Source organism: Meriones unguiculatus (assembly GCF_030254825.1).
Source record: "Meriones unguiculatus strain TT.TT164.6M chromosome X unlocalized genomic scaffold, Bangor_MerUng_6.1 ChrX_unordered_Scaffold_30, whole genome shotgun sequence".
Taxonomy (NCBI): Eukaryota; Metazoa; Chordata; class Mammalia; order Rodentia; family Muridae; genus Meriones; species Meriones unguiculatus.
The window spans coordinates 3,495,851-3,507,290 of record NW_026843706.1 but is presented as its reverse complement, the minus strand read 5'-3'; the positions used below and the strand labels follow the sequence as shown (position 1 = coordinate 3,507,290).

The window sequence follows — 11,440 nt, the reverse complement described above, 5'->3', positions numbered from 1 at the left end:
AGCCACACACAGACACATATGCAGGCAAACCTCAATGCACATAAAATAAAAATAAATTTTAAAAAAGATTAAGGAAAAATTAAAAACCTATCTATGGATTGGCCTAGATGGAGAGATAATATATTGTCTTTAGTGTTTAATTCTTTGACTGTTTCATCCATGTATATAATGAATTTTGATCATTTTCAGACCTATTGTTCTCTCATCCCAATCCTCTCACCCACTGAAAACCCTTCTTCCAATATATCTTCTGCTTACTTTCATGTCCTTTTTGTGCATGAACCACTAAGCTCAGTTAAGGCTGCTTGCATGATCTATCTCCTGGAGCATAGGCAATGTATCAGTGGCTATACCACTGAAGAAGGCAATACACTCTTTCTGGCAGCCAACACTGGCCAATGGTTCTCAGAGAGGGGTGGGGCCTCATAAACTTCTTCACAATCGAAGATGAAGTATTAATGGTCCCTTGTTTAGCTTTTTTAAACCTTCTGAAAACATATATGAAAGAGACCCATCAAATGTAGACAACCTATATATGTTTCTAGATATCACCAACTTTAAAAAAAAAATCAGTTGTGAATAAAGCCGTTATTTTTTATTTATTGTGGTGAGAACAAAATACTGTAAAAATTAACATTAGGTATCCTTAGTTACACTTGTCAAAATATGAATGTTTCACATCATTTTTTAAATCTAATTTTTATTTTATTATTGTTTGTGTATAGGTGTTTGCCTACATGTATGTGCACCACTTGAGTACAGCGCCTATGGAAGCCAGAAATGGCCATCAGATGCCCTGTCAGTAGAGTTATAGACAGTTGTGAGCTGTCATGTGGGTTCTCAGAATTGAATGGGGGTCCTCTGGGAGAGCAGCCAGTCCTAACTCAGATTTTAAACACAGCACAAAGACGCATATACACAATGTCCCAGAAATCTGGGGTAGAGGTGATTTTTCAAATAAGTGCCAACAAAGTTTTCCCCCAAAATATTCAATTCTGCATCTTCATTTAGATCAAGTTTGGCAAGCTATAACTATATTGTACTGTCCCTTTTCACAACACAATGGCAGAGTTGAACAGTTGTAAGAGTCTATACAACCTGCCAAGTGTGGGGTTTTTACTATTAGGCCATATCTTTTACAGGAAATATTTTTATTCCCTAATTTGGATGGTGTTTTGATTTGAATATGAAAAGTCCCATATAGGCAAAATGCAGCAGATTTTATTAAAACACTGAGGCATAAAAAGAAAAAACTGTGTGCACGAAACAGCTTTTTAAAATTAGTTCTTACCTGTGTATGGTGATGCATAATACTAATCCCAGACCTTGGGAGGTTCAGACAGGAGGATCAGATATTTATGTCTAGTCTCACTTATATAATTTGACCTATGTGAGACTCTCTTTCAAAAACACAAAACAAAATAAAACAAACAAACAGGGGCTGGAGAGATAACTCTGCATTCAAAAGCATTGGTTGCTCCTCCAGAGGACTGGAATTCAATTCCCAGCACCCATAAGGTGGCTCACAACTGTCTTTAATTCCAATTCCAGGAAATCTGATGCCCTCTTTTGGCCTCCATAAGCCAATGCTTGTACACAGACATACATGTGGGCAAAACACATAAAATAAAGATTGAAGGAAAAAAAATTGGAGAGACAGCTCAGCAGGTAAGAGTATTTGCTGTGCAAGTAAAATAACTGAGTTCAAACATCAAGCCTCCACATAAAAAGCTAGGCATGGCCTTGTACATGCTGTAACCCCAGTGCTGTGAGGAACAGAGAAATTAAGATTGCTGAGGTTTACCGGCCATGAGCCTAGCTCCAGGGAATAAGGCCTCCATACACATCTTTGTATTCCAAACTACATATTCAAATATGTAGAAAAATGAAAATAGATCCATACTTATCACCCTGCACAAAACTGAAGTCCAAATGGATCAAAGACCTCAACATAAAACCAGACACATTAAATCGGCTTGAAAAAAAAGTGGGGAATACCCTAGAACTCATTGGTACAGGAGAAAACTTCCTGAACAGAACACCAACAGCACAGGCTCTAAGAGCAACAATCAATAAATGGGAAATAATGAAACTGAAAAGGTTCTGCAAAGCAAAGTACACAGTCATCAAAACAAAGCGACCGCCTACAGATTGGGAAAGAATCTTCACCAACCCTTTATCTGACAGAGGACTCATATCCAGTATATATAAAGAACTAAAGAAGCTGAAAAGCAGCAAACCAAGTAATCCACTTAAAAAATGGGGAACAGAGCTAAACAGAGAATTCTCTGTAGAGGAATATCGAATGGCAGAGAAGCACTTAAAGAAATGCTCAACCTCACTAGCCATTAGGGAAATGCAATTCAAAACAACCCTGAGATTTCACCTTACACCATTAGAATGGCCAAGATCAAAAACTCAAGTGACAACACATGCTGGAGAGGTTGTGGAGAAAGGGGAACCCTTCTCCACTGCTGGTGGGAATGTAAACTTGTACAACCACTCTGGAAATCAATCTGGCGCTTTCTCAGACAACTAGGAATAGCGCTTCCTCAAGATCCAGCCATACCACTCCTGGGCATATATCCAAAAGAGGCTCAAGTACACAAAAAGGACATTTGCTCAACCATGTTTGTAGCAGCTTTATTTGTAATAGCCAGAAGCTGGAAACAACCCAGATGCCCCTCAACTGAAGAATGGATGCAGAAATTGTGGTACATCTACACAATGGAATATTACTCAGCAATGAAAAATAAGGAAATCATGAAATTTGCATGTAAATGGTGGGATCTGGAAAGGATCATCCTGAGTGAGTTGTCCCAGAAGCAAAAAGACACACATGGTATATACTCACTCCTATAGACATACAACATAGGACAAACCCACTAAAACCTGTGCATCTAAAGAAACTAAGCAAGAGAGAGGACCCTAACTAAAATGTCCAATCCCCATCCAGAAAGGCAAAGAGGATGGACATCAGAAGAAGAAGAAAACAGGAAACAACCTAGGAACCTACCACAGAGGGCCTCTGAAAGCCTCTGCCCTACAGAGTATCAAAGCAGATGCTGGGCCTGATGGGCAACTGTTGGTCAGAGTGAATGGAATTTTATGTAAGAAGTGGGAAATAGTAAGAGCTGGAGAGGACAGGGTCTCCACAAGGAGAGCAACAGAACAAGAAAATTTGAACACAGGGAACTTCCCAGAGACTCATACTCCAACCAAGGACTATTCATAGAGATAGAGATAACCCAGAACCCCTGCACAGACGTAGCCCAGGGCAGTTCAGAGTCCAATTGGGTTACATAGTAATGTGAAGAGGGACTGCCTCTGACATGAACTGACTGGCCTGCTCTTTGTTCACCTCCCCCTGGGGGGGAGCAGCCTTACCAGGCCATAGTAGAGGACAATGCAACCACTTTTATTGTGAACTGATAGACTAAGATCAGAAAGGAGAGGAGAACCTCCCCTATCAGTGGACTTGGGGAGTGGCATGCATGCAGAGGGAGGAGGGAGGGTGGGATTGGGAGGGGAAGAGGGAGGGGCTTATGGGGAGATGCAGAATGAATAAAGTGTAATTGATGAAAACTTTTAAAAAAGGGAAAAATGTAATAGAGTATTTAAAAATAATAAAAAAAGAAAAAAAATGGATATAGTACTAAACCAACTCCTAGTGACCTATCATTGTGCCCATAGACCAGCACATCTCTCAACCTTCATCTAGAAAACTTCTCTTTGAAGTAGATGGTTATTAGCACGAAGACCCACAACTGAGCATGGTACAGAGAATAAGGGACTGCAGAACGCTCAGTCCTAAAAAGAACATATATACTGCTAACCCCCCCTAAGACTTGGGGATCACTGTGGAAAAGGGAGCGCAAACGGTGTTAAGCACCAGGAGTGCTGGTTGATGGTAAGAAAAACAGTGTCTTCTAGATATAGCAACATAGCTACACATATGAACTTACAGCAGTTGTGACAGCATGCACAAAACCTGTGTAAACCCAAGCTAGACCAAATACCAGCATGGAAAGGGGAGTTGGGCATAAAGTCCTACCATGGAACTTTTAGTAACTTTACCTCCTAGGAGAGGAAGAAACATTTTTGAGGTTGTATAGCGTCTGGTAAGTTGGCCACATACATCCAAGAATATTGGAGCAGCACAAATTTGTCTTTGATAGGTTTGGAAAATGGACACAAATTGAGTAGGTAGGGAAGATGTGTGGATCTTGATGACTGGAGGACGGGGTAAATATTACCACGATCAAAACACATTGTATGAAACGCTCAAAAAACTAATTAAAATTTCAAATTAAATAAACATTTCTAATATATTCAACAGTCATTATTATCAGCACTTAGACTAGTTATGAGTCTCTGAAATAACTGCCATCCACTGCAAAAGGAAACTGCTCTGACCAAAGCTGACAACAGAATTGACCTATGGGCATAGACATGTGTTTGAATACTTTGTCTCCAGTTGGTGGCACTTTTTTGCGAGGCTGTGGACCCTTTGGGAAGTAGAACCTAGCTGGAGAAAGTGGGTCACTGGCTTTCTACATTCTGGGCCACCCTCACTTCCCAGGGTTATATAACAAGCAGCTGCTTCAAGTAGCTAATGCAGATAGATGTTCATCTTAATGAATGTTCTGCCCTGATGGAAGGCATTATCCTCTTTGGTTTCCAGATAAATTTATGATCATTTCAGCCAAAATGGGATGGTTTGTAAGATAAAATGGGATGGTTTCAATTGACAAAAAGATTATAAGTAGATTTAAAGAGTATTTTCAGGGGAAAAAAAACCCACATCATTCTATGCCTTAAATTATTACTTGAATTTAAATGTTACAGGTTGTATATTTGCCTACACTTCCTATGTATTGTTTAATTTGGCCTTAGACTTGATTAAGAGCTATAAGCAGGAGATTTAGCTGATCTTATATTAACATATACTAAAAATAAAACAATGCAAGGCAATGCTAGAGTCCAAGAATCTTTTTAAAAATGTGTTTGACATGTTGGAGAGGTTGCACAGAAAGGGGAACCCTCCTCCATTGCTGGTGGGAATGTAAACTGGTACAACCACTTTGGAAGTCAATCTGGCGCTTTCTCAGACAATTAGGAATAGCGCTTCCTCAAGACCCAGCTATACCACTCCTAGGCATATACCCAAAATTTGCTCAAGTACACAATAAGGACATTTGCTCAACCATGTTTGTAGCAGCTTTATTTGTAATAGCCAGAACCTGGAAACAACCCAGATGTCCATCAACGGAGGAATGGATACAGAAATTGTGGTATTTTTACACAATGGAATACTACTCAGCAATCAAAAAGGAGGAAATCATGAAATTTGCAGGCAAATGATGGGATCTAGAAAAGATCATTCTGAGTGAAGCATCCCAGAAGGAGAAAGACAAACATGGAATATACTCGCTTATATAGACCTAAAAGATAGGATAAATAAAATGAAATCTATACACCTAAAGAAGATAATCAAGAAAGCAGACATGGGGTATGATGATCTATCCTCATTTAGAAAGACAAATGGGATATGCATTGAATGTATGGCAGGAGTCTACCGCAGAAAGCATCTGAAAGACTCTACCTAGCAGTGCTCCAAAGTAGATACTAAGACTCATAACCAAACCTTTCGGCAGAGTGCAGGGAATCATATGAAAGAAGGGGAGTTTGATGTGGAAAGGATAGGAGCTCCACAAGGACCAAACATATCTGAGCACAGGGTCTTTTCTGAGATGGACACTCAACCAAAGACCATGAGAGGATAAAACCTAGAACCTCTGCTCGGATGTGACCCGTGGTAGCTCAGTTACCAATTGGTTTCCCATAGTAAGGGGAACAAGGACTATTTCTGACAGGAACTCAATGACTGGCTCTTTGACCTCCCCACCTCCCAAGGGAGGAGCAGTCCTGTTAGGCCACAGAGGAGGACTTTGCAGCCAGTCCTGAAAATACCTGACAAAAGGGAGTCATATGAAAGGGGAAGAGGTCCTCCCCTAACAGTGGACTTGGAAAGGGGCAGGAAGGAGATGAGGGAGGGAGGGTGGGATTGGGGAGGGAATGCGGGATACAGCTGGGATACAGAATTAACAAAATGTAACTAATGAGAAAAATAAAATTTTAAAAAATGTGTTTGAATATGTATTTCAAAAACTTTCATAATAAAAAGCATATATTAATTAAAATATGTAATTCACTCAATTTTGAGGACTATTCCCTTTAGTGTTACAATAGCACCCAAGAAAACTGAAGCTAAAACAGTATAGCCCAGCTGGGCAGGGTGACACACACCTTTAATCCCAGAACTTGGAAGACAGAGGCAGGCAATCTCTCAGTTCAAGGCTATCCTGCTCTACAAAGTGAGTCCAGGACAGTCAGGACTACACAGAGAAATCCTGTGAGAGAGAGAGAGAGAGAGAGAGAGAGAGAGAGAGAGAGAGAGAGAGAACAGTATAGCCTTTAATTCCAGTAGTTGCGAAGCAGCTTGGACCTCTGTGAGTTTGAGTTCCAGATCATCCAAAACTACACAGTGAGACCCTGTCTTAATAGATAGGTAGGTAGGTAGGTAGGTAGAAAGATAGATAGATAGATAGATAGATAGATAGATAGATAGATAGATAGATAGATAGATAGATAGATAGATTCCACACAGTATAGTTATAAATGCCTGGGAGAAATTCTGGCCCTTCAACATTCCATCATGATGAAGTAAGAGTTCACGAAGCACCACCCCTTCCTGGGGAGCTTTTGGCAGTTAATGGTTGGAAAGGGTTTTTCACTGCAATAGCCAATGATAAGTGGCCTGTGCTCAAGAAATAACCTCTCATGCTCTTGTAAGCAAGCCTAATTCAACTTGGTCACAAAATAAAGGAATGAAAGTGGTGGGGGGGCTAGTTAGGAAGAAGAGGGTCTAGGAAGAGTAGAAGAAAAATGAGAAAGGATAATGGAGGGTAAATATGATCACAATACATTTTATATATTATGAACTTGTCAAAAATATAATTTAAAAATCCTCTCTTAGGTCTAATACATAGAATAGCTTAAATAGTGACACTGTCAGTGTATGTTTTAATATTTAAATAATATACTAGGGGCTGGAGAGATGGCTCAGCAGTGAAAGGCACTGACTGCTCTCCCAGAGGACCCAATTCAGTTCCCAAAATCCACATGGCAGCTCACAACTGTCTATAACTCCAGCCTGAGGAGATCCAATGCCCTCCTCTGGCCTTCTCTGCAGGTGCTAGGCACATGTATGATACACAGATACACATTCAGGCAGTTGTACACATAAAAATTAATAAAATAGCAAATAAATAATATACTATAATCTACAATATAATTTTCTTCTTTGGTTTTATTTTTCTCTAAGAAGAGAGTCATAACTATGAAGGTCTGCCTTGTCTTCTCTGATTCAGGAAAATACTGTAAAATATCTCCAGGCTCTAACTCCTATTTTGGCTTTATGACTGAAAAATGAATTCCCTTTACCTTAACACACACTCTAGACAGTCATGTGATTCCCTAAACTTAATATTACACACAAACGCTTTCATCTTCTGATAGAGATATTTTAAAGACAACTTTTTCTCAAAGGAAATGAAATAAAGGCAGGATATTCTAAACCACATCATATCTGTGCATATTTCAACAGCTCTGAGACAGCCACTGGCAAAAATTAACTTCTAAAAGACCCTGGTAACAAAATGCAGCTCAACTTCATCGCCTCTGCCTCCCAGCATACTTCTTAACCTGAAAAACCAAATGATGTGAATTCATGATGCATGTCTGCAAGGAATGTGATGCAATAATCATATGTCTACAGTTCCATTATGCTATAATTAATCTTAATTATACATTCAGTCCTGCCTGAATTAAAAGACTCACATGGCTTGACTCTTGTGTTTCCTATAATTGTACTGTGATATTTTGAGAAATATAAAGTAATAAATCTCATAAAGCAATATGGTATTTTGGAGAACACTATTCTTACTAGTTGGGTATGAGATCAGCTGTGGTCATCCCAGAGTTTTTGTCACCATTTACTGGGGACAAGGAGACAGCATTTTATGTCCCTGTTTCCCAGTCCCAGCCTCAGAGGCAGTCAGCACATGGGAAAGGAAACTCTGATTATATATCCAGTCACCTGACAGAGGGGGCGGCCCCCTCCCTCTTCATGCATTTATGTTTCTCTTTAGTGTTCTGAAACCTGACTAAGGACTTGGCATTTGCCTCCTTTTCCATGTATCATTGTGAGAATTTCTTGGGTTCTCTTTCAATCTTCCCCCTCTTGCTTTCACAGGCACTTATTAACCTTCTTGGAGCTTCTCCAGGAACACCCAGTAACTCTTATGGAGCAAAGGATCTTCTTAGAAGGCGGAAAGCTGCACCCACGGCAGCCCCTTTATTGTGGTACAATATAGACACAGCAGGCATTATCTGTAAGGCCAATATCATGAGTTCCTTTTTCAACTTGCACTGGCTGAGCTCTGGTGCAAATGGGGATTAGCATCTTTGGAGTTGAAAATTCCCAGTATCCAATCCTATCTTTCTTAGTGTAAAGAAATGTCTGGAACTATTCGAAAAACTGTTCTTGAGAAAACATAAGAACTCCGTACTGGTTTGTGGACTTTGGCTGGACACATTTTGGCCCTGAAAAGGACAAGTTTTGCTTACTTGGGGAAAGGAACAAAACAACAACAAAAACAGCAAATGTTCATTAAAAACACTGTACCTACAATGGAGTCTATTGTTATGCTGTTCTGTTATACTGAACAAAGGAACTGAAGTCAAAACAAGAAATGATGAAGACTGTCCTGTCTCAGGAGGAAGACAATGGATATTTGCAATGGGAAGGACAATGAAATTGTCAGACAGCTTTAAAAAAAATGGGAGACTCCATGTGAAAGTTCTAAGCATCCTATGAAACCCAGGGGCAGAGACGCACCCTTTCTAGAGGTTATAATGACCTGGAACATCTATTCCATGCAGGGATTCTAATGACCTCAAAGAAAGGTATGAACACAGCCTCTTCGTGAATTTCCTGAACTTTCCAGAAAAAATCCTTTGAAGTATAAAGCTTCCCTTTATAAGAGAGATGTATGCTGGGTGTTAGTGGCACACGCCTTTAATCTCAGGGATGGCAGAGGCAAGTGGATCTGTGAATTTAAGGCCAGCCTGGTTTACAGAGTGAGTTCCAGGACAACCAGGGTTACAACAAAGAAATGCTGTCTCAAAAAAAATAAGAGAGAAAGAGAGATGCGATGTAGAGATTTTGGCCTTCTTGATGTGGTGGAGATAACAATTTTTCCCTAAGAGACACTAGAAAGGGAATATATATATATATATATATATATATATATATATATATATATATATATATATGTTGTAACCAAATTTATAAAACAAAAAAAACTATTTGTAGCATTATTAGTATATCACTTATTCTCTCCTTTTTTCTTATTTATTTATTTATTTATTTATTTATTTATTTATTTATTTGAGACAGGGTCTTACCACATAGTCATGGCTATCCTGGAACTCACTGTGTAGATCAGGATTCATAGCTATACACCTACATCTGCCTTGAGTGCTGGGATTAACGACCTGTGCTTCCACAGCTGACTTACTGTATCACCACTTAATGTGAGTCCTAGATACATCAGAGTGGTGGGCTTGTGAAAATTTAGCAAACTACACACTTACATATGCATTCTTTTCTGTCTTTATGTAATACTTGAAACTTTTTAGATTTGTTAATTTTATGTGTATTAGTGTTTTGCCTACTTGACTGTGTGTGCACAATGTGTATGCCTAGTCCTCTCTCTCAGAAGTCACTCGAGATGTCACGGTCCCTAGGACCGAAGTTACAGATAGCTGTAAGCTGCCATGTGGGTGCTGAGAATTGAACCCAGGTCCTATCCAACAGCAGGAAGGACTCTTTTTTAATTAAATTTTTATTTTTATATTAATTACAGTTTATTCATTTTGTATCCCAGCTGTAGCTCCCTCCCTCATTCCTCCCCAATCCCAAACTCCCTCCCTCATCTTCTCCTATGCTCCTCTCCAAGTCCACAGATAGGGAGGTCCTTCTCCCCTCAGGAAGGACTCTTAATCTCTGAGCAGTCTCTCCAATCCTAAGTGTATTGCACTTTAATTAAATGTTGTTTTTGTGGCTGGTGAGGTGTCTTAGTGGGTAAGAGAATTTGTCACCAAGTCTGAGAGATCTTAATCACAGAGGAATGGAACAGATTCCTGAAATCTGTCCTCCAAACTCCACACATAGTCCATGGCACACATGGTAAAAAAGGAAAGAAAAAAAATATTCAATGTAGCTTTCAATTCCTTTAAAAGAATTCAAATACGACCCTTATCAAAACTGCAGCTGCTTCCACATAGCTGGTGTGGTCAGAAATAAGCCCCAACTAACAGTTTTCCTTAATTGTCATGGTTCTGTTTACTATAACACATCTGTAAGATTTTGGGAAAAGACAGTTCCATCTTCACATTTCTAAGAAGTAGCCAGAGATCTTTGTTAACAGTGAATACTCTACAAATAATGAGTACCAAACATGGAGTTAGCAAACTGCTTCCAAAAGCAGTTTGCTGAGCCCCAAAACCAGCATAAAGTGACACTTGCAAGTATGTTTATTAGCATATAGGCAGCCTGCTTCTGGATTTCCTAGTAACCTATGATGTCACCATGTGTCACCCAGCATGTGTATGGCAGATGTGGTTCAGCTGCGCATGCACAAGCTATAAAAGGATCAACCCGCCACTTTGCCTCTGTCTTACTCTCCTCTCTTATCTTCCTCTCTTGCTCCCTCTGCCTTGCTTTGCTTCCTGGGAGCTCCCCACCATCTCTCTCTTTCCTTTTCCTCTCTATCTCTCCACCTCCATTCAATAAATCTCTTTCATAATATCTGTTGTGTGTGTGGCATCATTTTAAAATAAATACAAACAACGTTCACCCTGGAAACAGCTACTGGCACACAGCAATGCTTTGGGTCACTGCCCTGTAACCTAAGGCTAATCAGACCCTTATATTTCTGAGGACCAGGTACAGGGATCCACAAGATCATTGTGTATAATTGTGTTGGCATAAGAAATGAAATGAGAATTCAAGTGGTATTTTTAAAGATTAAATTATCATTTTTCAAAGTAGAAAAATAAAAATAAGTAAATTTTCAAAATTTAGATAAAATGGGTGGTAGTACATTTTTTTTAATTTCTCATTTGCTTTCTTTTTCATTTTTAAATTTATCTTGTATGCATATGTGTATGTGGGCCAGACATGCATGCTCCATGGAGAACAAATAGAAATCAGACAACTTGCAGAAGCTGATACTCTTTCCTCCATGGAGCTTACTCCATGGAACTTGCTTGTCAGCTTTGGTGGCAACACCCTTTTCTGCTGAACCATTTT

At 39.5% G+C, this 11,440-nt stretch overlaps 1 non-coding gene across 1 annotated transcript; it reads left to right on the top strand.

The window, feature by feature from the left end:
• Positions 1 to 10,376: 10,376 nt before the first annotated feature.
• LOC132651529 (small nucleolar RNA SNORA16B/SNORA16A family) lies at positions 10,377 to 10,511 on the top strand. The gene has a single exon (XR_009589147.1). It is a non-coding gene; the product is annotated as a small nucleolar RNA SNORA16B/SNORA16A family (small nucleolar RNA).
• Positions 10,512 to 11,440: the final 929 nt, after the last annotated feature.